This window comes from Mirounga angustirostris, unplaced genomic scaffold (assembly GCF_029215605.1).
Source record: "Mirounga angustirostris isolate CCGP_5_RB_7025 unplaced genomic scaffold, mMirAng1.0.hap1 SCAF_3, whole genome shotgun sequence".
NCBI lineage: Eukaryota > Metazoa > Chordata > Mammalia > Carnivora > Phocidae > Mirounga > Mirounga angustirostris.
In genome coordinates this window covers 16975458-17001934 of record NW_026991711.1, presented here as the reverse complement: position 1 = coordinate 17001934, position 26477 = coordinate 16975458, and the positions used below count along the sequence as shown (strand labels likewise).

Below are 26477 nucleotides of genomic sequence, written 5' to 3'. Positions count from 1 at the left end.
AGCCAGGAAGATTCCATAGCCCATGGCCTTTACTACTATCTATGTGAATCATATGGTTTTCTTTTTCCCATGAACAAAATAGCCTTTTCTAGAATTTACTCAAGTGAATTGGTCTATGCAACTTTTCATGCAGTTCTTTCCAAATATTATGCCTCACTTAACTTTCCATCATTTGAGAAGGTAAGAAGTAGCAAACAAGACTCCATCCTTCAGACATCTCTAGAATGTTTTAGTAAGTAAAAGAGATAAGTTATTGCTTAAAAGTATATATTTTGCAATCATAATGTATATAATTCTGTACTGTTACATTATTATTATTCTAGCTGTTTGACATCTGAACCTCCTTTCTAACTTTGGAGAGGTCCTCCTTTTGTGTCTAATGGGAGGCAGAGCTTGCCTTCTATTGTATGAACTGAAAATATCAGGCGCTTGCTTTCCCAGACTCCTTGTGGCAGGGTTGAGATCACAAGACCTAGGATGCCCCAATGAGATTTGCCTGCCCTGTTTTTGCAAGAGGAGCTTGTCACACAAAGAAACAGGGACAGTGGAACACTTATTCTAGGGAAAATCAAAGATAAGTTTTAAAATTTATTTTATTATAGATTTGGCCAAACTCATTTTGGGTCCTTAGTACTGTTTCTTATGGTGCTATTGCGGTTATGAAGCCAGTGTTGGATAACCCACAGGCAGACCAGGACTATGTTTAGGCCACTTGTGAACAGGGGCATCAAAAAGTATTTTGGGAAAAAATAATAATGCAAGCACTGTAGTAGTCATCATGATAAAAGTCAGAATTTGTGTTTCTTTTCACTTTCTTTGTAGTTCAATATTGATTTAACTTTGAATTATATATTGTCATGGTGGGTGGGTAGGTGGGGACGCATCATTACCCTTTTCATGCTCAAGGTCAGACATCTATCTCTATTCCCTTTGAAATGCAAAGCAAACTCCTTCACTAATAGCAATTTTTCCAGAAGGAAAGTGAAGCCTCTTACACCTTGCAGATCTGAAGACCAAGATATATTACCAAGTCTTCTGTTTCCCCTTTGAAGCCTATTGATTATTAAGCATGTATTGTTCTTTCTGTAAAGCCAGTCTCAAGAGGTGTGGGTGGTTAGGGAGAAGGGAATTTGAGGAGCATGGCTCAGATAGCAAGAAGGAAGGAAATGCTAGGGTGATTGCAGGATGACCCTTTGTGACAGAAAACATTGAGGTATTCAAAGCATATATCCCAAATTCAGAAAATTGCCTATCTTCTAGGTTTTCCCAGGCTTCCCATTTCCTAAGAATTGTATTTCTTAGCAATATATTTCTAAGAGTGATAAAGCATCCAGGATGGTTTGATGAGGCCTGTGTTTTGTACCAGTAATTTTTCCTGTAGAAGTGATGTGAAACAGCTGTTTAGATGCACTGAATATGAGTATGGCTTATTCTAAGATATAAGAGGGATCCGGTATATAAATGCCACTTCTAGTTAAATATATTTTGTAATTTCTTTGGGGGGAAAAAAAAAGAGCTTCTTTGTTTCTAGGGAAATTGAGTGTAAATCCACCACTCCAGAATTCTCTGAGGAATGTGGTTGCTGTTTGAAGATTTTAAGTCCCTTCAGGGCGAGGTTTATGCAGTTTCACTCATTTCTCATGTACTTTGCCCAAGGTTGGACAGACAGATAAGCTTCTTAACTGGTGGATTTAACTGACAATCGGTTCATTTTTGAGGTGTCAACCTGGGGTTTAGTGAAAAATACTGAAGATAGGCACATATTGAAATGGAAAAGAAGATTAATAAAGTTGAAGTAACTTTGATATTTCTGGCTTCATTCATGTTTATCTTCTTTTTCTCTATCGATCGATCTATCTATCTATCTATCTATCCAACACCTCACACACCTTATGTAGATTATATATTTTTTAATGTGGAGTTGGTGAGAATGCTCATGTGGGGAGTCAGGATACATAAATTTTGACAAAAACTATAATGTATGTTACAGTATATTATGACTCCTTGCAATTATTTCTTGACTTCTAGAACTTTCCTCCAGTCAAAAATAACCTTTACCTTTCTCAGGCCCAGATTATAGAGTTTTGTCGTGACCGTGACTGTGGGGGTACTCGCTTCAGATGTTAGCTCAGCAGAGGAAAGAAGGGAGGGTTCCAGAAGAAGAATGAGTGGGAGAGAGCAATTTAAAAAATGGGTGGAAATGTAGATGCTCTCATGCTGGGTTATATTTAAATCTACTTGTGAAGAGAAATGTGATGAGGACTTAAAGTCCTTTAAAACTTGAACAATTGACATATTATGACACATCCTTCCAGATGTTTTTAGTTTCCAAAAATGTATGTGTTGGTGCTACAGAAATATTTAATGATACGAAAGGACTGGCCTCTTCAGAGGCAACCGTTCGTACAGACATTTGTGATCCTTCTGTTGATGTTTTATGTATACACAAATATTTATAGATGTTCTATGTATTTACTCAAATGGTAACACCCTGTGCACATTTACTTTTGCCACTTGACAACTATCTGGAAACTTGTTTGATTTCAGCACCTAAGGTCTCGCCCCTTCCCCCTTCCCACCGCCAAGGTTGTATTTCCACCGTTCGGCTTTACCATACCTTATTTACCCAGTGGCCTACTCATGGACATCTAGGTTGTTCCATTTTTTGCTGTCACGAGCTATACTGTCAGGAATGTTGTTATATGACCACCTTTTCACGTAAGTGGGAGTTATCTTTAAAAGAAATTCCTGGAAGTGGAATTTCTGGGGAGAAGTCATGGGCATCGCATGTTTTGATCGACATTGCCACGTTTCTCTGCACATTAAACATGCCAGATTACCCTCACAGCCTCAGCAGGGAGCACTCAGAGTTTCGGTGTTACACAGTCCCAGAGGATGCTCTTCACGTGATAAGACGTATGGATGGAGTTGTGCTTTCTCTGCAGTATTCCTGGCCCTGCTTGATGCCAGCTCCTTGCTCTTCTGTTATGGGGGCCCTTGGTTCCAGGTTATGGGCTATTCAACTTCAGATGGAGTGGATGGATGGATGGATGGATGGACGGACTTTTGGGGATTTGCTTCAGGTGACTTTTCTCTTTAAGATTAGGCACCATTGCAGAAGAAAGTTGTGTGAATGAAAATAGGCCTATTAAATATGTGGGGTCGATGGCACACTGGAAATGAAATGCTTTGTCTCTGTATTTGGAGTAGAATATAGGAATCTCTATCCAAGTGAGCCCGGTATCCATTACCAACACGCATTCATATAGGAAGTTCATGAAGGATGATAAGATCAGATTATGAAATTTCTTAGAGGTCTGCTGTCTGAGTTTTTAAATCTGGCTTGCTTAATTTTAGACACCAAACATATGGCCATAGCTAATTATATGCTTAAATGCGATGCATTTCAGAATGGTTGATGTTACTCTGTAAGGGTCCTCTCCGAGGCAGTGATAATAAGATATGTGGTTATAAAGATAGGAGATACACGTAAAGTGAAATTCTGACCATTTGAAACAATTGCCGTAAACTTTGGAGAAATTGATTCGTTATGAACCATGTTTATGTTTACTTTTGTGTGTCCAATGTATAACACCATACCTGCATATGTATGGGTATGTGTACATATACCTCTAAAAGGTACACACAGTGGTGTGCTGGAACCAGCTTATCCTGGGCCATAGGGCCAACTGTTCAATTTTTAGGCATTTGCTAAAGTGATCAACTTCACATCAGTAGCTTCAAATCAGCCATGGTGGGAGTGTTTATACCACAGAAATTGGCAAACACTAAAAATCAGGACTCATTTCCTAGAAAGCTCGTTGTTAAACACTTACCAGTCCACCTCTGTACATGTGTATGTGTATATGTATAATTGATACTCTGTCCAAAAATGAAGAAACCTTCAGAACTATTTAAAATCCATTTGTTGGGAGCGCCTGGGTGGCTCAGTTGGTTAAGCATCCGACTCTGGGTTTTGGCTCAGGTGATGATCTCAGGGTCAAGAGATCAAGCCCCGTGTCTGGCTCTGTGCTCAGTGTAGAGTCTGCTTGAGAGTCTCTCTCTCCCTCTCCCTCTGCCCCTCCTGCTCATGCTCTCTCTCTCTCAGATATATAGATAAATCTTTAAGAAAAAAGTCCATTAGTTTGCAATGTCTGATTTCTAATAAACAGGGAAAAGTAGAACTTAGTTCTTTGGTACTTTTCTCATCAAAGCCTTAGTAATGCTTTAAAGAATAATTTTACTTTTTTTAATACAAATACTGTACGTATATACCATTATAGTTTCCTTTTAATTTGTGTGTAGTTTCTGGTTGTTTTGAATAGTTTCATACCAAAAGAAACTTTTGCAAGTAATAAATTATAGACATACCAACAGCATGATTTACCAAAATTCATGGCAGTAGCTCTTGACCCTAATGAGCAAAAAAGGTCACCTAATTTTTATCCTAGGAATCAGGAAAACTAGACGTGCTGCTGTGGAATTAAACACGCACTCTAAAGTCAGAAGGACGGGTAGAGTTCTTAGTGCTCAGCACCCTCCTTGATAAGAAAGAAGAATGGGAATTAATGCTATTAGGATTCATATGACTTAGTATTTGAACTGCCAGATCCAGCCTCGCCTGGGTTTAAGTGTGTTGAGTGTGAATATAGAGACTGAGGTCAGTAGGGCATGAATATTGAGCAACATATGGAGCTTATGTTCTTAATTTTTTCCCTCAACTATTGAAATAGGGAAGAATAACTGTTATCCAGTCAAATATAGGTAATGTTAATAACCTGATCAGAATTTAAGGAGAGTAAATACCAGAGTTAGGGCACTGATGGTAAATATCATTTATGGAAGGCAGAAGTAATAGACAGTTGTATATAGCCTTGTGGCACTTGCCATTGTATAAGTAGGAAATGTGATTTATTATCCTGTACTCTGTCATGTATTACTCAAGAGATGCAAATAGATGATGACTTAGAAATCTTGCATAAGGGCGCCTGGGTGGCTCAGTTGGTTAAGCGACTGCCTTCGGCTCGGGTCGTGATCTCAGAGTCCTGGGATCGAGTCTCACATCGGGCTCCCTGCTCAGCGGGAAGCCTGCTTCTCCCTCTCCCACTCCCCCTGCTGTGTTCCTGCTCTCGCTGTCTCTGTCTCTGTCAAATAAATAAATAAAATCTTAAAAAAAAATAAAGAAATCTTGCATAAAAATGAACTGAGACACTCGTAGTTTCTGGATGTGAAAGAGATTATAAACAGACTATGATACCTATTTTAGCGTATGACTTACTGATCTATGAAGAAAATAACTTGTAAAACCTAAATTAAGCAGAGTAATGATAGTTTACTAATAATGAAAGCCAGCTGTGCTAGTTTCTTTCAATAGCAATATTGCAGTATTAAAATGTCGAGGTTTATATGCTGGGCCTTTGGGAATGCAAAGAAGATTCGTTTTTTAGGGTCCTGATGAATTCAGATTTGTGATAACCTATTTCATTCCATTTTTAAGAATGAAAAATTTTAGGAATGTGGTCTTCTCTGAAATGGAGAGTTAAGATTGGATTAATATGGGCTCTTCCAAGATGTGAGAGAGGTCATTAAAGGCATTGTAGCTTCAACCTTGATCAACCATTTATCTGTAGTTTTCAATAGGCTTTTTCAACAGAAGTTTTTTTTGAAGTTTTAATATTTAAGTAATTTCTACACCATACATGGCGCTTGAACTCACGACCCTGAAATCAAGAGTTTCACCTCTTACCACTGAGCCAGCCAGGCTCCCCTTCACAGAGTTTTTTATGATAGACTTCAATTCTTCATAAAGTAGTTCAGGCCAGTTTTCCTCTTCTATTCTTTTATTCTTTTTTTTTTAAGATTTATTTATTTATTTGAGAGAGAGAGTGCATGCAAGAGCATGAGTAGGTGGAGGGGCAGAGGGAGAATCTCAAGCCAACTCCCCACTGAGCGCAGAGGCTGAATGGGGCTTGATCTCAAGACCCTGAGATCATGACCTGAGCCTAAACCAAGAGTTGGATGCTCAACTGACTGAGCCACCCAGACACCCCTCTAGCCTTTTATTATTACTATTGTTTTGAAAAATCTCTTTATATATTTGAAGATTCACATGAAGTTACAGCTACTCTTTCCTTTTCCCGGCTAGAACCTCTGATTCCTATACTGCTGCCTTTGATCTTTTATTTCTAAATAATCTAATAAAAAGGAAAGCACTTTGTGAATTGTGAAGAACGACATGAATGTGCAGTATTATTTTCAATCACTATACATTTTTTTTCAAGGTCTAATTTTAGAATTTTAGGACTGAAGCATTTTGAATGGTCTTTAGAATTTGGAGAAAGCCAATGTCATTTAAAGATTATCCATTGTTGATTGCCAAACATGACCTGGCCAAATTGACAGATTATTAGATTAACAGATTATTAGATTATACATCTAAATTTTCATCAGCTTGTAGGCACAAAGGTTTTTATACATGTTTAGGGATGGGATAGAGTTTTTACGTAACAGATGAAAAAAGAAAAAAAAAGTACTTAGGTTAGTAGACATGTCGACCTTGGGGAAGAATGTATTGTTATAGCTCTCTCTGAAGAGATGTGTGTTATTGAGCATGTTTTTGTACTTGTGGATAAGACTGACTGGAATACTGTTTTACTTTATTCACTCAGTTTTTGTAACCTTAGTAACTAGCCCCTTAATTTAGATTGTATCCATTTTGACTTAAAAATAAATGATCTATATTTGCATAGTTTTCTCAGGCCTCATTTTAGCATTTTATGTATCACAAAAGGTGTTTTAAAGTGGGTTATGTGCATTTCTATAGGGAAAAAGCATCATGAGAACTACAGACAGTCGGTCTGTAGTTCACGGAAGATGAACTCTCCAATGCCATTTGCCCATGTCTGGTTCTGCCCATATATTTGTTGCTTTGTTGATCTGCATCAGAAGCTCTGCCAAGTTCATATGGACAGTCTGCAAAGTAGAGTCTTGGATAATCTCCATTTAGGATATTAACATCTCAATATCAGGGTCTTCAGTCAGTGAGGAAACCTACAGGAAACCTACGTCAGTTGCCGGGATGTAGCAATGAACGGGCAGGCAGGATTCTTGCCTGCAGGGAGGTGGAGTGGGAATGGGGTGGGTGGATATAGCATTTCTGGGGATATAAAGACCAGTTCCAAGTGAGGGAGCCAGGTAAGCGTTTTGGCTATCTTTGGGTCAGTACCATTTGCTGCTTTCGAGTCCATCTTATTTGGAAGCACATATGAAGTTGCTTGGTAAGATTGGTTAATTGAAGCTGGGGGGGGGGGTCTTTTCAAAATGCCACTCCTTTGTTTTAAGCACTATAGTATCTTCCTCTGCTTCTATAAAAGAAGACATAACTGCTTATCATGGCCCACAGGATCCTCACTGTCTGGCACGCTCTACTCCCTGCACACTGACAAGAAGTCAGGCTCCCTCCAGGACCCACCTGCTCTTCTCTGCCTGCCCCCCATTCAACAAATGACCCCCTCCTTGCATCCTTTAGATTTTAGCTAAGTCTCCTGCCCTTGGGAAGCCTACCTTGAACCCTTTGCCAGCGTCAGAGCCTCTTTCTTCCAACTTGTAAAGTCTTTCTGGAGAGCACTTTTAACAGTTGTCATTAATCAAACTGAGTTGAAACCAATAAGGTGATGATTGTTAAATTTATAGAAACATATGATAACCTAATTTTTTATCGTTGAAAGAGAGAAATAGTGGGTTGAGGATAGGTTTGGAATTTCGTATTTTTCTCTAGAGAGAAGATGGTTTTTATTAGCAATATTATTTTATGAGTGATTGTGTATTTGATGAGTAATTGGAAGCATGTCACAAATTTGGAAATAATTTCATACATGTTGACTTAGGATTCTATCAGTGAAAAGATAATAAAATTAAATTTTGATTTAAGACAGACATATAAAACCTATGCTTTTAGAAAGGAGTATCCACGTGACATTTATTTCTCATTCTATCAGTTGAAAATTTGAGTATTGATTTCTACTTTTGTGTTTATCAATGTAATGAATATTGATTGTCACAAAAATGTCCCACTGACATTTTACAGTCCTAGAGTACCTTCTAAATAAAGAAGTAAATTAAGGGTGTGTAAGTCTATTGTCATGGTTTCTCATTTTAATTTTCCCTCCCTTCCTGCTTTCTTCTGTTTCTTCTTTCTTTTCTTTTTCTCTATTCATGGTCTTTTTCAATTACTTAAGTAGTATAGGAATACAGGTCCACTGTAGAGACGTATGTGGTGTACCCATTCTGCCACCACAGGTATGACTAAATGTTAAGAGTCCCCACAGCCACCTGTGACCTCATGTCTGTTACCCTTAATTGATGTTTCCCACCAGAGGCTTTTGTGTTTACACCTGAGTACACATACACACATGTGCACATGCTCTATTATCTGTATATTTTTACAGAAATGTAGATAATATTTATATCATATCCAGGGTTTAGGTAGTATGCATTGTAAAAACAATGTGCTTTTTTTTTTTTTAACCCTACTTAACAAAGAATTAAAAATCACTTTACCTCTGTATACCTGGAATGTTTTCCCCTCCTCTTCTCTGTAAGTTGCTTTTCAAATCCAAAATACTTTCAAGTTCTGCTTCAGGTTCTCATTGAAGCCCTTCCAGAATCCCTTATCTAGAAACCCCCCTGCCTTTACCAGCTCCATTTATTTTGTATCTTTCTCATAACATTTTCACATTGGCATCCTTTTAAATTTATTTGTGTTTGTTGCCCTCAAAAGGAAGTAAAATCCCAGTGGACATTGCCCTCAGTGTCTTATGTAAATTTTGGGGTTTTAGAGAGGAAACACTAACCCTGCCTTTCCTTTGCTTCCATCCTTTGAGACCAAAGGAGGAACAATATAGAGAAAGCAGAGGGAGATTAATGTGACAAATGGAGATTAAAGCTGATTGTAGATCTGCATTCTGATCTTAGATCGAAAGGGCTTGCTGCCAAGACCCAGCAGAATAACAGACTTGCACCCGTAGTTAATGGCACATCTGGACAACTGGAGGCCTCTGCCATTTTTCCTCTGGGCAAGAAGCAGAACAGAAAGCAAATTCATTCAGGAGGAAAGTAAGGGTTTGTACTGTGAGCCTGACTCTTTCTCCAGCATTCATTAGTTCTGATGATAGTTCTTCCCTCCCTAGGTAGACATGCCTAAAGGGGCACAAGACACTTGGAGTGTTTTTCCAAGAGAAGTGTCTCTATAGGACCCTTCCGTGGTTGGGGAAGAAAGTGGTACTCATCTGTAGAACTCGAGTCTTTCTGCATCATCTCCTGTTTCATTCATTTTTACCTTAACTGAGCTCCTTAAAGTTGATTTAATTAGATCAAACCTATTTGTCTCCCTCTCTCACCTGCTCTCCCCATGACAGTGAAGGTATTGTCTAAGAACTTGGAAAAATAACTTTCTCTTTCTTGAAACAGCTAGGGCTTAAGGTAAAAGTATTCAGAAATCTTTAATGTAAAAATTACGACCTAGATAATCCTTACAGCCGTTGATGAATTGGAGGCTTAATGTGGGTCAGATACAGCTTCAGAGCACAGACGGGCTGGACTTTGGGTAGTTTGACTAATGGTTTTTTGACATTATGATGCTGTGAAAGTGATGTGCATTCGGTAGAAGAAACCATATTCCGAATTTCAAGTTTTGCTCTTTTCCTGGGCTGGTGATATGCGGCAGGTCCTCTCTTGTGATGCGGGGCATTGGCAGCAAGCCACGCGTGCCCATAGCCACGCCATCACGAGGGTAAACGACCGAAACACTGATAACCACTCTGAACCCATATAGCCATTCTGTTTCTCACTTTCAGTACAGTATTCAATACAATGCACAAGAGAGTCAACACTTTATTGCAATATAGGCTTTGTGTTAGATGATTTTGCCCAACTCCAGGCTAATGGCAGTGTTCTGGCACGTGTAAGGTAGTAGGCTAAGCTAACCTGTGATGTTCAGTAGCTTGGGTGCATTAAACGTGTTTTCAAATTACGGTATTGTCAGTTTATGATGAGCTTACTGGGATGTAACCCCGTCACAAGTCGAGGAATATCTGTATACATGAATTTTTACACAGAGATCTGAAAATAAATGACTGGAAACAGACCAACATAAGTAAGCAATATACCCATGGTTAGGATTTTTGAAGAAGACCAAATGAATGATTTAAAATTTACTGTAGTCACTTTTTCCTTGAGCTTCAGCAGAGCTGTGGATCTTATTGTTAATATAGAAGTTAATTTTGCATAGACTATCATATACTTTGGAAAGAAATATGAGTGGGAGATCCCTGCCATTTGGGTATTCTGAGTGATAGTTTATTGTTAAAATGGGAGCTAGTTTCATACTAGTAGACAAACAACTAATTTTCCTTAACCCAACTGTAAAAATTTAGTGACCGTGGCTTTTCAGAATAAAGAACCAGGTCTTGCTAACTACCAGAGAAGACCAGTAATTAACTCTTTTAGTTACTTGCACTAAATATAACTAATAAGCAATAAGACATTCCCTCTTAAGTTTTACATGTTCTGGAATCAAGTTTATTTTGTGGCAATGGGATTAGAGTTATTTATTGACTATCAAGATAAATTTTTTTTTTACTGATGTTAATGAAACAAAAATAAACCATAGTTTTTTTACCTGCTAATAACTCCTCAGATAATAATGAGGTATATTGGATAATAAACCCAGCCACTCTGGGATATTTTCTTTTTGAATTTGGAAATGTGACTAGCTTGATGATGTAATAATTATAGTTAAGCTGTAGTTTTAATGACGGCCTTGATTACATTTAAGTTGTCTTTAAATGATACATTTTCCAAATGAATAAGATAACAAAAGTTAAAACTAGGTGGGAATTTAATCATGATATATGAATTTATATTACTTTTGAAATTGCCTTTTAAAAATTTGAACAAAAGTCACTTCACTTGCAAAAATAAACTAGTGGGACTACACCAAAATAAAAAGCTTTTGCACAGCCAAGCAAACCATCAACAAAACAAAAAAAATAGCCTACTGAATTGGGAGAAGATATTTGCAAATGATATATCTGATAAGGAGTTAATATAAAAAATATATAAAGAACTTACATGAACTTATGCTCTATTCAACACTAAAAAACAAACTAATTAAAAAATGGGCAGAGAACCTGAATATACATTTTTCCAAAGGAGACATACAGATGGCCAATGAACACATGGAAAGATACTCAACATCACTAATCATGAGAAATGCAAACAAAACCACAATGAGATATCACCTTACACCTGTCAGAATGGTTAAAATTAAAAAGACAAGAAATAACAGGATGTGAGAAAAAGGAGCACTTATACACCATTGGTAGGAATGTAACTTGATAGAGCCACTGTGGAAAAAAATTAAAAATAGAAATACCATATGATCCACTGATTTCACTACTAGTTATTTACCCAAAGAAAATGAAAGCACTAGTATGAAAAGACCTATGCATCCCTATATTTATTGTAGTATTATTTACAATAGCCAAGATATGAAGCAACCCAAGTGCCCATCCATAGATGAATAGATAAAGGAGTCATGGTGCACAGACCCAGATACATGCAATGGAATATTATGGAGCCACAAAAAGGATGATATCTTGCCATTTGTGACAATATAGATGGACCTAGAGGTATTATGCTAAGTGAAATAAGTCACACTGTGAAAGACAAATATATGGCAGGTGATGGGGGGGATAAAAAAAATAAATTTAAAAAAATCATTTCATTTTAGAAATAATCTATAGAACAATGAGTTTGAATGATTTTGAGCAGTGAAATTTGAGAGGAAATGAGAGAATGAGGTGATTCATTGTGTATGTAGATCTTAGGAAATGTTTGAATGATGTGATTAGAATGGAGTCATAGTGTTTATAAGTTTTTCAACACGCAGATTGTTGAAATACAACATCCCAGGTTGTGAAGATTCTTAAATAATTCATGTGAGGTATCAGAGTGGAGCTTCAACAATGTATTCTAGTCTTATTTGGATATAATGTCTGTGAATGATTCAGTAAATAAGGTTATAAATATTCATCTATTTTATCACTGGCAACAGCTGAGAATCTCTGAACGAACAGTGGACCGCAGAATCCAGATCTTGGATGCCTATGCGTACTCACTGACTTTTCCTACTTTATTTCCATGTTAGATATCAGCAGTTCAGAAACATTTGTGTTAAAATGCAGAAACAGAATTGTGCTTTCTTGTATTAGAATTGGAAAAGCTGGTGCCTGGTTAGCCACAAAAATGACAGGTGGTAGGCTTTATTCTCATTAAAAAACTTAGGACAAAGGAAAGACAGGCAAAATGCTTCGTCCCCTTCTCAACACATCTATGGCCTGAAATACAACTTCTAAAGCCAAATGTGAATGAACCCGACTCTAAAAAGGCAAATTGTTTCCTGAGGTCTAGGAAAAACCTTTTAGTTCTCTCAGAAATCGAGGAATAAATTTTCCAAATTATTTTTTCCAAAAGGTAGTCTGAATTGTATCTGGGTACACAGGATTGCACTTTAAGAGAGATATTAAAAAAAAAGTTGAACACATAATCCCTTAGTAATATTTCAGATATAACAACAGACTCATGGAATCCTTTGCTGCTAAGCTGAGAGAATCCATTTGTCTAAAAGTTAAAAAAGTATTTTACCCATCAAAATTTAAGTTTGTCATAGAAATTTTATGTACTTTGTTATTGTGGATTTCTGTACGTAATAGTCCTTTTAAGATCAACAACCGACTTCTTTTTTCAAGAGGAGTGGTAAAACTGTCTTCACGCAGCTTCTGTATAAGAAATGTAAAACATTAAAAGGTAGTTTTAAAAAATTGTTCATCTAGACATGCATTCATTCATTCAACCATTATCTACTAAGCATTGAAATATGTCAGTCCCTAAGGTGTTCATTTTGGTGAACAATATCATGTAAACAAATGAATAATGTGTCATTGTTTTGGGGAATGTAGTAGATTCATTCTGGAAATTATATAAATAATATGTTGGTTCCTTTATTATCAGTACGAAAATAATACTTATAGTATCAAAGTGTTGAATGTTATGCTATAATGAATGGATTCCAGAGGAGGACCAGATTCTTTGCTGCATGGAGATTTTATCCTAAAATATTTACAGTATCTATATTCATTTATTCAACTGTATATATTGAGTGCTTACTAGGTACCAGGCATTTTGCTAGGGGTCTGAAATGAAATGTGATATTCCTGGGAAGGAGGAAACTATTTTCATCTGAAAAAAACTATGACAAATAAAACCTGACTTCAGATATTTCAGCTTAGTTTATTGGCAGGTTTTTTTTTTTATTAGTGATCTATGGCTTTGTACCAAAAATACGAGTTTAAATGCATAAAATGTCTGCAATAAATACAAAAAATATATCCACTGTTTTTGAAATTTTCTGGATAAATTTTAATAGAAATGCATGTTAGGAATGCAGCTAATTCTAATTTTGATGTAATAATTTTCTGTTTTCAGAGTACTTTAACATACCAATATTGTATCACAAATTAGCGCCTTACATAATACTTTATAAAAGACTCAGAGAAAATGCTGTATAGGGAATTAGTAAGGATTTGGGGTTAGACACTGGGGAAATTTAATCACAAGATTACATATTCACAAACTTGGATTGTCTATTCAAGCCTTCTGAATTTAAGCACTTAATCAGGCAAAATATTGAGGCATATTACACGTCCCGCTTCCAAACTGAAAGCCTCTTCTGATTATAGGCTAACCTGGCTGCCAACTCTGACATGTTGCAAACAGATGCAGTAATACATTGAAACTCTTTTCATCTCATTGGGGGAAAGACTGTTTGAAAGTTCTTAATGGTTATTTTTCTAAAAATGGTTCATTTAAGACCTTAATTGGGTACATGAAATGGCTTCTTCTGTTGTTGAGCCTAGTTCATGCACATTTGCATCTTGTGCAAAAGGATCCTTTTGTTTTAAACATTAGACAATTTTATAAGGCATAGAAATGAGAAGAGGGTGTCATTCTTTAGAACACTGTGTTTGACTAGACAGCAAAGGGGAAATCCATGGACTCAAACGTGAGACCCGTTGGAGCATAGGATTCAGTTGGTGTGTTAGTTTGCTAAAGGTCTGCCATAGCAGAAGACCACAGACTGGGGGGCTGGGGGGTGTAAGTAACAGAGATGCATTTTCTCACCATTCTGGAGGCTAGAAGTCTAAGACCTAGGTCCGTGCAGGCGCGGTGTCCTCTGAGGCCTCTCTCCTAGGCATGCAGGTGGCCACCTTCTCCCTGTGTCCTCACATGATCTTCCCTTTGTGCTCCTGCATCCTTGCTGTCTCTTTGTACATCCAAATTTTGTCTTGTAAGGATACAGGTCAAATTTGATTAGGACCCCCCTTCTGGCCTTATTTGAACTTAATCACTTCTCTAAAAGCCCTATCTACAAATATAGTCACATTCTGAGGGACTAGGGGTTAGGGCTTCAACATATAAGTTTTGGGTAGGGGGATATAATTCAGCCCATAACAGCTAGGAAAATTTTTAAGTACTTCGATTCCTTCCTTCCTTCCTTCCTTCCTTCCTTCCTTCCTTCCTTCCTTCCTTCCTGCCTTCCTGCCTTCCTGCCTGCCTGCCTTCCTGCCTGCCTTCCTGCCTTCCTTCCACCAAGGTGGAAACACTTATCTTTAGCCAAGCAGGAGTCAAAGATGGTCTTGCAGCTCCAGCAGAAGGAAGGTGAGAAAGTCCTCAAAATTGTCCCTGTTGGGGGTGCCTGGGTGGCTCAGTGGGTTAAGCATCTCCCTTCAGCTCAGGTCATGATCCCGGGATCCTCGGATCGAGTCTCACATTGAGCTCCTTGCTCAGTGGGGAGTCTGCTTCTCCCTCTGCCTCTGCCCCTCCCCCCTGCTTGTGCGCTCTCTCTCTCTCTCTCTCTCTCTCTGACAAATAAAAATAAAAAATCTTAAAAAAAAAAAAAAAGATTGTCCCTGTTCCCAGACTGAACTCGGTGCTTAAACTTTTACGTCATGGGTTATGAACAAGTCAAATACAGTAACTAGTGTCTTTTTTGCCTTTGTAGTAGATCTTTTGGTAAAAGATCTGAGGTTAGTCAGGGACATAGAGCGTTAAAATGTCTGAAACTTTGGTCTTTTCACCAACATGTTTATTGATCTTCTCACTTTGAGATCTTGAACTCAGCTAGCCAGAGAGAGAGAGAGGAGGGAAGGAGGGAGGGAAGGAGGGAGAGTGTGTGGGTGGTATGATGTGTATATGCATGCACATATGTTGTGGGGAGGTCGTGTAGGGGGTGGAGATGGTTATAGGATGAGATTCCCCTAGAATGGTTGGAGGAAGTGCACTCTGGCCAGAAATGCCTAGATCTCAGGGCTTCTCTGAAGAGGAGCATATACGGAGTGGGAATGAGCAGCTCCTGGACCTCAGGGCTGGAGATTGCTCAGGAGGCCCCCGTGGCGTGGCTTGCTGCTAGCTCTGTGCCTTCTATTTGAAGTACGTCAGATGTGGTACCAGAGGCCTGGTGGAAGCCTCACTCCCTGGGCAGGGATTCTGTCATGATGTACAGCCCACTGTCCTTTCTGGAACTTCTTAGACAGATGGTTTTTCTTTTCTTTCCAGCTTACCTCTTTCTCTGCTAGCCTCCTAGGCAGATTGCAAAGAGGAATTTCCATTTTATGTCCCTTTTCTATGCTGCCTCATACAAATACTGTCCTCCATTTCAACATTTTTTAAGGCAATAACGATGATAATCAATGCTTCCAAAATATTCATAAACCAGCAGTGGTGTTGTTACATGGTTCTGTGACTGGAGAGAAGAGGAACCTAGGGAGGGACATTTTCCTTCAAAAATCTCTCCCCATGACATCTCCTATAGTCCTATCCCAACTCCTAAGTACATATATTTTTTTTGTTAATTATTAGCTTAGTTATGATACTCTGTAAAGGTTGCATCATCATTTTACTCTGAGTGAAGGAATTCACAAATCAATGAGCACAGTGAAAAGAAAACCTGGTTTTTACTGCTGGTTTTGCAAGTAATAGCCTGATGACTGTTAGCAAGTCGCTTCATCTCCCTGTCTCAGCATCTCATCTATAAAATGATGAAGATAATATCTGCCAACCTAATTAAGAGTTGTAAGGATCAAGTGAAATAATGTCAAGGAAAGTGCTTTATAAACTGTCAGGCATTATACAAATAGAAATGATGAGTGCTGGTAGAGAAATGTGAGATTATATTGGAGGCATTAAAAGCTTATAATAAATGTTTTTGCTTCTCAAAAATCTTGTCTGTTCAGATGAAACCAAGGTATCTTTATTATAACTCCATTCCTCCAACTTCAGTCTGAGCTTGAACTTGAAATGTTCAGAGATTCTTAGAACTTAAGTGAGTTTTAGCTGCACTATGGAAGCATATATTGACAAAGACTATGGTTAATTTTTTTAACCAATTTGTTGACTTTCACCTTTTTTGAAAGAATAATTGTTCAACTATGTGTAATTTTTTGGGTAAATATCTTTCCAATGTACTATAAGCTTCCTAAGGGCAGGTGTCATATCTCTTTTGTTTCCCAAGGGCTTAGCAAGCTCAGTGCTTACACAACTCAGTAGAAGCTTGTGGAGTAAATGACCAGGGAATGTTTCTTTTATTTATATTAAGGGTTTTCATGTTTGTTTTCCTAACATAAAATTAGCCCCTTGTTGCTGTGCCTTCACTTTTTAATCACACTCTTTATTTTGAAAATAAGTTTATATTATGACCCAATGATTTAAATACATTTTCCTTCAATACTGTCATTCCAGGATAGAGCATATTGATATTATAATAACGTTTCCAATCGTTAGGAAGTGCTACCATGATTCAGTTCCACTGTGTGAGCTGAATAAGGAAATCTATTTTTTAAATGTTTGTTTTATTTTTAATTGTGGTTACAATCACATAACATTAAATTTACCATCTTAAATATTCTTAAGTGTACATTTCAGTACTGTTAGGTATATGGACATTGTTGTGCAACAGATCTCTAGACCTTTTCCATCTTGCAAAACTCAAATTCTGTGCTTACTAAACACTGGTTTCCCCTCCTTTCTACATTGTTTCTGTGATTTTTAACTATTTTAGATACAGACAAATATTTTTAAAAGACGTATATTGATACATTAGTTTTTATTTCTGCTTTTATTATGTCTAACAAAGTCATATAGGACATCTGGATCATGTAATAGTCGGTGATGTTTTCATTCTCCTTTATATACGACAAAAGCAGATATGAATTTTCTTTAATAAGCGTCAGAGATTTTATCCTTCTACGAGTAAACAGTAAAATAATGAGTGAAAAAAGACCTTTTTTATAACATGTAAAGCTATAGGTGCTTTTCTAAATCAGAATAGATTTAGGTAAGGGAGGAAGAAATATGATCTATCTTTAAAAACTGCCTATTACTAAAGACTCATTTTGATTTGAAAACTCTTTTCTAAGCTAATTGAGACTGTGTTTTCACTCTTGCAGGGCAGAAGGTCTAGCTAGATCAGTAGTTCTCAAACCTGTATTGGAATCACCTGGAGAGCTTCTTCATGACCTGCATGGTCATACTGGTCCACCTCCCCACCCCTACCCCCACCCCTGAGATGCTAATTCATTAGGTTTGGGGAGAAACCTGCAGATTTTCATTTTTAACAAGTTTCAATGTGATGTTGAGCTCTGGGACTGGGGATCACACTTTGGGAACTTTTGGTCCAGAGCGGTAGTTTCCAACATATTCTTTCAAGGAGTAAGAGGTGGTTTATCAGGGTTTATCAAGACTTGTCCAGTCAGTTTGCAAATGCTGTACTATAATCACCCCCTCAGGATTCATAGTGACTGTCAGCATATGAAAGACTCCTTGAGATCCTGCCTTAAGACGGCCTCTTTAATGTCGCTTCCAATATTTCCTAAATTTACTTGATTGCAGAAACAGCTTTACTTATCTTTTGAAGGACACTCATGTTCTATTGTGCATAATTTGAAAAGTACTCTGTAGGATAAAGAATTAGGAAAGTGTAAGGTTTTCAATGTTATGGCTGAAAGTACAAGGTTATAAAATTCATGGTGGGGGGGGGCAATGGGTGGCTTTTCTCTCTTCCTTATCTTTAAAATCAATATGGTATAGTTCCATTTCCTAATGTGGAGAGGAATAGAAAGGACCTAAAGTACTTGAAGTTTCTTCAGAGATAGAAAATAAATGAAATGAAAATTGTACTAACCTTATATTCTAGTGTTTGTTTTGAGGTTGGTAACTGAAAAGTTCTATTGTGGTGTCTTAAATGGACTGTTTGGTTTTTCAGTTATGATTTATGTAAGTTTCACAGTAATAAGAGCACAAATTGGTTAAATGTGCAAATATTGTGGCAAATGCCTAGCCTGTAGCAAGCATTGAGGGGTGTGATGATACCTGCCTGAGACCAGAATGCACCAGGTGACCTCCTTTAGAGAATAAGTAGTTCCAAGTCATGATTAAAAGCAGCCGTGTTTATCCTGTGGTTCACCTGAATGCATTTTTCCACCCTTGTGTCTGAGGTGAGATTTCTGCACATGGTTATCATCCTCCAGAGTTCCAAGTGGAAGGATCAGAACAAAATTTTCTCTCTAGGAAGTGCCAAGAAAGTGTTCTACCTCCTGTTCCTGATGCCAAGAATAGGCATATACCTATGTTAATTCCCTGAGCAAACCTAGCTTTACAGACATGCCTTCTTTGTATGCGTATGGTTATCTCCTCCTTTTTGTAGATTTTTTACCCACAGTTTTTTTTTAATCTAGAGCCAAATAATATCACTGGCCAACAGGGCTCTGAGATTCTACAAAGACATAAAATAAAGTGAAGAAAGTTGATACCTAACATTACACATTGTTTATCTTCCTTCCCTTTACTTTTTTTTGGAGTTTTTACACTGGACATAGATATATTGCTTTTGAATATGATGTTCATGTCTATGTACAAGGTAAACACAAAATAAATATGTACTGAAGTGTGGTGTTTTCATATTGTGATAGATGTGTAACATGGAATATAGCCCTGTCATGACCTCAAACCAGGTGGGCTCTGCAAGGAAATGCAAAGCATACTTTACAAATGCAGCTGAGCAAATTCTCTAAGGCAGATGTTATTACCTTCAATTTAAAACATAAGGCTATCCAGAAATACTGCATAATTGGTCCAAAGTCATGCAGCTATAAGGGGGTGAGAACAGTATTTGAGCCAGGATTTGGCCTCCATAATCTACCCCATCACATTGCCTCTTACTATGTGGAAAGGACAGAATGGATGCTAGAATGATGCTTATTTGGAGAACAGATTAGAGTTTTGAAAGCAGAATAATGCTTCTCTCTAATTGAAAGGAATTATTAAGATGTGTAAGAAATAAGCCAAAATAATTTGTTGTAATACCTCAGTGTTAAATATCCATGTACTAACTACTGAGGTTAGTTTGTCAAGAAAGCACTTTAAATAATAAAAAACTATAATATGGAGCTATTTAGAAACTACTGATTTAGAAAATTTCGATATTCAGTACATGGGTCCCCCTACCAAAGACACACCTTGAGTTGTGTTTATTCTGTATTTATTTTCTGATGCCAATGCCATTAGGATATCACTAACCTTAATATGGACTTGGCAAGTGCTTGTCAAAATTGACTGTGTTCATGTGTTCACAAATGGTAGTCTAATTTTTCATTTTCCTATGGGCATCTTAGAGTTAAAGCCATTTTTAGCCTCTAGTACGTTGTTTATACATGAACATTGAAGTGTTAGCTGATGGTAGAAATAGTGTTTGAAAAATGGGGACTTATCAAATGATAGATTATATTTCGAACAATGAAATAAAAGCTTATTTCCAATGTCAGTTTCAGATACTTTAAAAGGAAGCAGCCTTAATCTTTCAGAAGAAATGGGAAGAAATCTGGTAACTCTTGGTGACTGATGTGATTGATTCTTTAAGTGGTTAGGTCAATAAATTCATCCATTCTACTAACTCGCCCCTATAGTTACATACGTTCACTTCTTTCCTTTGAGTGTATTCTTTGATTGCTGTTCTCTTCTCCCTACCACTAAAAGGGGAAGGATCGGATGCCAGTTTTGGGGGGCCCCCAAGTGGTTTCTCAGTCACCACTCTCAGGTTGGCTCCTGTTGTCTGTTCCAAATGTGTATCGTAGTTACTCCAGGAACTGTACTGGATGATGTCATGGGTGCTGCCCCTGCAACCAAAAGAACGGGTACATCTGTGTCCCTGTCCTGGCCTCATTCTGTCCCACACCTTCTCACACCCTGTTGGTTCTCCTGTTCTGCATGACTACTGTTCTATTCCCTCCCTCAGATTTATACTTCTGTTTGAAAGTGCAACCAATCAGTGATTTTCATCTGGTGATTCTTCTTCTTCAAGCCTTCAGTTAGTCCATACCAGATGAGCTCTATTGCTCATGACAGTGGGACTGATTCTGAATTTCCTGTGTGGGTTTCTTCATGTTGCCTGCAACAGGTAACCATGGTGTGGGCTTTCAAGAGTCCATGGTTTCTCATGGGCAGTGCCTGGAATGGAAAGGTGGGAAGATGAGGAATGCAGGGCCAATGTAGCCTCTCATTTTGTTTTAAAAATTTTATTTATTTGAGAGAGAGAGAGAGAGTGTGAGTGTGTGAGCGTGGGGTGAAAGGGCAGGGGAGAGGGAGAGAGGATCTTAAGCAGACTCTGCACTAAGTGCAGAGCTTAAATGGAGCTCAATCCCACTACCCTGAGATCATGACATGAGCAGAAACCGAAAGTTGGATGCTCAACCAACTGAGGCACTCAGGTGCCCCTAGCCTCTCATTTTTATACTTTTATGTGTTACTATTGTGGCCACCTGAGTGATATAGAACTAATAATGTGATAGTATTTACTACAAAATTGTTTTTGGCATTGAGCATTTACTAGGAACTTTTTATATCTTCTGAAAGTGAACATTTACTATGTTATTTAGTGGTTTCAATGTACAATAAACTGAAGAAACATTTTTATATTGTTTTTCATAGGACAGTCCTAATTCTGAATGTTGTTTTTTTTTTTTGAAGAAGAAGATACTGAAAGAAACAAAAATACTTACTTGGAATGGAGCCATCTCTTTCCCTTGAGCTGAGACAAACCCACGAATTTTTTATGAAAATCGTCCTTGGCATGGGGAAGAACTCAGGGCAATCTATCAGCATCATGTGGAGAAATTTTTCTTTCTTTTTTTTCTTTTAAAGATTTTATTTATTTTTTTGACAGAGAGCACAAGCAGGGAGAGTGGCAGGCAGAGGGAGAGGGAGAAGCAGGCTCCCTGCAGAGCAAGGGAGCCCGATGTGGGTCTCGATCCCAGGATCTCGGGATCATGACCAGAGCCGCTTAACCAACTGAGCCACCCAGCGCCCTTGGGGAAATTTTTCAAACTAAGTATATTCATCCTCCATTTCCAGATTCTGATATCCTTCTGAGATGGTCAACATCTTTGAAGAAGAAGCACTGTGCGGACCAGTATGTGTTGTGTGAAAAACCCCTTGGTAGTTCTGAGTCTCCCACCCTCTCAGCTCAGCTGAACTAACCAATGCGTTTGAGTGAAAAAAAGAGTTTCTTGTCAGTTTTCTCTCAGGACTCTCAAACGTAAAGGGAACAGACCAACTAGGGAGATTGATTTTGGCTAAACAGAAGGAATATTTTTAATGTTTTTTTTTGTTATTTTACTTTATATTTCGAGGGGGAGTGAGCGAGAGAGAGAGAGAGAGAGAGAGAAAGAGAGAGAGAGAACACTCTCAGTGTGGAACCTGATGCGGGGCTTGATCTCACAACCCTGAGATCACGACCTGAGCCGAAATCAAGAGTCAGATGCCTAACCAACTGACCCACCCAGGCACCCAAGGAATATTTTTTATTTTAAAGTTATAGCAATGTAGTTTAAAGAGTTAGGTATTTACCCAGTTAGAAAAATCTCTTGCAACCAGCCCCATTTCTCTTTCCATGGAGATAATCACTTTAAACTTTTTTAGATAATTTTTTGGGTATGTAACTTTTTTTTAAAAAAGATTTTATTTATTTATTTGACAGAGAGAGACACAGCGAGAGAGGGAACACAAGCAGGGGGAGTGGGAGAGGGAGAAGCAGGCTTCCAGCCAAACAGGGAGCCAGATGTGGGACTCGATCCCAGGACCCTGGGATCATACCTGAGCCGAAGGCAGACGCTTAACGACTGAGCCACCCAGGCGCCCCTTGGGTACTTAACTTTTAAATTTTAGACACTTTGAATGATTGCCCACTGTGGTGGAGGAGGATTTAGTACTGTGTATGTTTTCCAACCTTATTTATCTCTAATCAGCTCCAAACTAGGAATAATTTTATTTTTTTCCTGATAGAAAAATACTAGAACAGAGGGGAAGGTGAGATTTTGAGGTAAAGGAGACAAAATGTTAGGAAAGGTCATACTGGATGGCCTCAATTTTCTCCAGAAAATAAGGGATGGATTAATCTTCCACAACTGAGTTGCTATTAGCTACTATCGGTAATTCATTAGGAAGTTAGATAAGTGTAAGCACTGTGCAGACCAGTGGAGAATAATCAACTGATATGAACTGCTATGAGAAGTGGTCTCCACCAAATATAATGGGTTTGTTGAGAATGGTGGAATTTTAATTTTCATTATTTGCAAAGAACAAAAGAAGACATTAAAAAGCTGGAAGGGAGAGGTAGACAGCCTGGTGAATGTGAGAAATGACATCTGTGGTCTTTGTTCAGTTATGTATGCTAATGGAATAGAGGTCTATATGGTGAATAAGTCCAAACTGCAGGTAATGCAAACTTTAAAACATTAAAACCGGGCGCCTGGGTGGCTCAGTTGGTTAAGCGACTGCCTTCGGCTCAGGTCATGATCCTGGAGTCCCGGGATCGAGTCCTGCATCAGGCTCCCTGCTCGGCGGGGAGCCTGCTTCTCCCTCTGACCCTCCCCCCTCTCATGTGCTCTCTGTCTCTCTCATTCTCTCTGTCTCAAATAAATAAATAAAATCTTAAAAAAAACAAAACAAAACATTAAAACCTTTTTATATGTCTTTATTTGTGTGGATAAATATGGATGTTTGTTATTACATGCATTCACTTCCTGATATTTTTCTTTGATTTGATGCATATTTAATCAGTATTGCTAAAACCCAGAAACAAATTGGAGGAAGTACATAGCTCAGCAAATGGGTTGCAGAAAGCCTACCCACAATTTCAGATTCCTTTTGAAGGACTCACAAAGTAGATAATCTAAGAAATGGGTGATCAGGAATTGACAACTGCATGCTAGTGTTCCTATTCTCCGAGGGCAACACTGTTTTGCCTCGAATGTTACTAGTTTTCTAGCTTTGTTTGTACATTTGTAATAATGAAGTTTAGCTTCTTGCAGACGGTAAATTAAAACCTGTAGTTTTGTGCCTTTTTTAAGCAAGTGAGTCTGATTTTATGTTTAAAAGGGTGTACTTGTGCAGCAGATGAAAATAGCAGGGCCACTGAGTTGGAGTCCCAGAAGTGAGTCCCTCAGGGCATAGCGGTGGTGCAGTTAGCAATAACTTTAATTGGACATCCAAACTAAGCCAACCTCAAATCATGTGTATGTCTTACAAATAGGGTTTATTATGTCTTTTAAGTCCTTTTAGAGGCTTATGAAGATTTATACCAGTAGTTAGCTGTTTTGTCTGAGCTACAGAGAATATTTAATAGTTTTTATCAGGATTAATGAGCAGCAATGTCTCAACAAATGAAATTCTTTAGTATGTACATTGTAGTCATTTGACATTCTCTTTCTTCACTTGCACTCATGTTAGTAACAGGAGACACTTTTTGATATGTGCCCTCGTAGTTCATATATTTTTCAGATTTCCGTGAAACCATTATATAATGCATTTGTGTAGTTAACATTTTTCTAACCTCAAATTTGTCTGAGAATTATCTAGTAAATACATAAATCTTACAACTCTTGTAACATACAACATTATAAAGATATTCGCTCCATTTCAGTCAACGAATACTTAGTGCCTACTATGGGCCAAGTGCTGGACATAAAATACTGAACAAATCAGCGCCTTAGGGGAGTTTATGGATTAGAGAAATAAAATAAAAATGAAATTAATGTATGAGCCTAAATTGCAACAGTGTTGCCCCGGAGAAGTAGAGGGTAGTGGGGGGTCTTTATCAGGGAATACTATGGCTTGGAAAGTGAGGAGAGGCCCCCTTGGGAAATAATGTCTGAGCTGAGCTGAAGGTTCAAGTAGGATTTAACTAAGTAAAGATGGAGGAGGAGGGAACTTTCCGGTCAGAGGGCACAGCAGCTGCGGAGGTTGAGTCAGACGGGGTCAGTCCTCCTTAAGGAAATGAATGGAAGCCAGGGGGTTGGAGCACAGAGGGGGTCAGGGAGAGGGTTAAGGCCACTTCGTTCAGGAGAGCTGTGTTAAAGATGTTGGTCTTTATCTTTGGAGTAAGATGTGCTTACTGTAGGGAATTTTGACACTGTGGCAGTCTAAGGAGAGGAAAACTAGGATCACTGATGATCCTATTAACCCATAACCTCTTCATTTTAATATTTTGATGTTTTTAAAAATTGAAATTTTATTCGTCAATCAGTTAAGCTGGCAAAAATGAAAAGTTACTGAACTGAAAAAATATTAAAACATTTCAGTTATCTATAGATAAAAACAAATGTTTCAGGGTACAAACTTGGAACGAGTAGTAAGTAAGCCATGGAGATTCAATGCACAGTATAATGAATATAGATAATATTGTATTGTAATGATGTAATGTGATCAATTTGCTTCAAGGACAATCCTATTATAATATATGAATGTATCAAAGTAACATACTGTACACCTTAAATTTACAAAATGTAGCATGTCAACTTTATCAAATAAAAAACATAAATATGTAAATATACACTTTTCTTGAAGAGGGAAAGGAGTTGTAGTCCTCACTACCATGCTATAATACTAATATTTGGATTGGCAAGTAATTTCATAAGTTGAGCAATGATGTTTTGCACACTGTAGTCCTAGTTTGGCAATTTAGACTGTAAATCAGTGTTCTGTTTATATCTTTAACATACTTTTACCCTGTTGTCGAAGATCAATTTGTATAATTTGTATTCTCACTTGAAATGACTTTATTTTCTATGGGATGTGTGTGTATGTATATATGGGCGTGTGTGTATGGTGGTAGATGGAGAAAATTCACAATAATTATATCTCTTAAAACCCTGCTTAAAAAGTTAGCAAAGCTCATGATGGTCTTTCTAGGTCATGTCAAAAAGTGTGAAAATTACTGGGGACAAAATTGCTGCCCTCGAGGACATTTTTTTAAAATTGTTGAAGGATGGACATTTCTTCTTATTTAGTAATTGTCGTAAAGGTATACTACCTAAATTCACCCCCTATGAGAAAGATAGATGAAAGCGTTTCGGAGACAGATGACAGGTGTATATGGAAGTACCAGAAGTCGGCAGCCTGGGAAGAGAAACGTCCTGCATGGAAGACGGACTAGGGAAGTGTTTCCAGAGTTCTACCATGCCTGCAGTTAGATAGAACCCTAAATGAGGAGGAACAAAAGGCCATGTGGAATCTGTGATTTCACAGAGAGGCAGTCCCAACATAATCTGAGGAAGGACAGAGCTCAGAGCGTATTGAGACCTCGAAGGCCTGGTTTTCAGAGGCTCTTCATGGCTCGAGGCGTCTCGTGCAAATAATTTTTTTTCCTTCTAAATTGGAGAACGCTGTATCCATCCATGATTTAAATCCCCTATATAGTGTGTGTCTTGGTAATTCTTATACTATTAAACATTTTTTTTGGCATTCTCTGCAGCTTATTATAGTGGTCCAACTGTTGTTCCATTGTAGGGAAGGAATATGGGATAAGATCAGGAATTCTTACACCCCGAGGGAATAGTGTAAGGAGGTTTTCCTCCTCTGCCTTCTGAACACTTGGGTAGTGGCGCTGAAGGCCAGTTTTCTCTTTCCTCCCTCCTTCCCACCCCTCTCTCTTTCTCCTCTCCCTCCCTCCTTCCTTTCTGATGCTCCTAGTGTTTAGTGATGTACTATAAAAGAGCCTAGGGAGAAATCAAGTGATAACTTTGTAATAATGTATAGATAATTAAAAGTCATGAGAACATAAAAGAAATCCTTAAGGCTATTTTGGCCCAAAGTGAGCCAATGACAGAGAAGGCAAAGGCAGAGCGGTTCAGGGGTGAGGCTGACCCTCTCACTAAGCCTCCAGCCGAGAGTCTGTCCCTCCCCAAGTGGCCAGGCAGCAGGTCTCCCAGCTTTTTGCTAATTTTGAACAAAGCCAGTGTGTGAGGAGAGCGCTTGTGATTTATCTGTTACTGAGCCTCTCTTCTTTTCATCCTGAAGGACGTTATCAT

General features: G+C 38.1%; 1 protein-coding gene across 1 annotated transcript in view; it reads left to right on the top strand.

Moving 5' to 3' along the window:
• GPC6 (glypican 6) overlaps positions 1-26477 on the top strand; it is a 1081278-nt gene that overhangs the window by 22319 nt on the left and 1032482 nt on the right. The gene's annotated exons all lie outside the window — the stretch shown is intronic.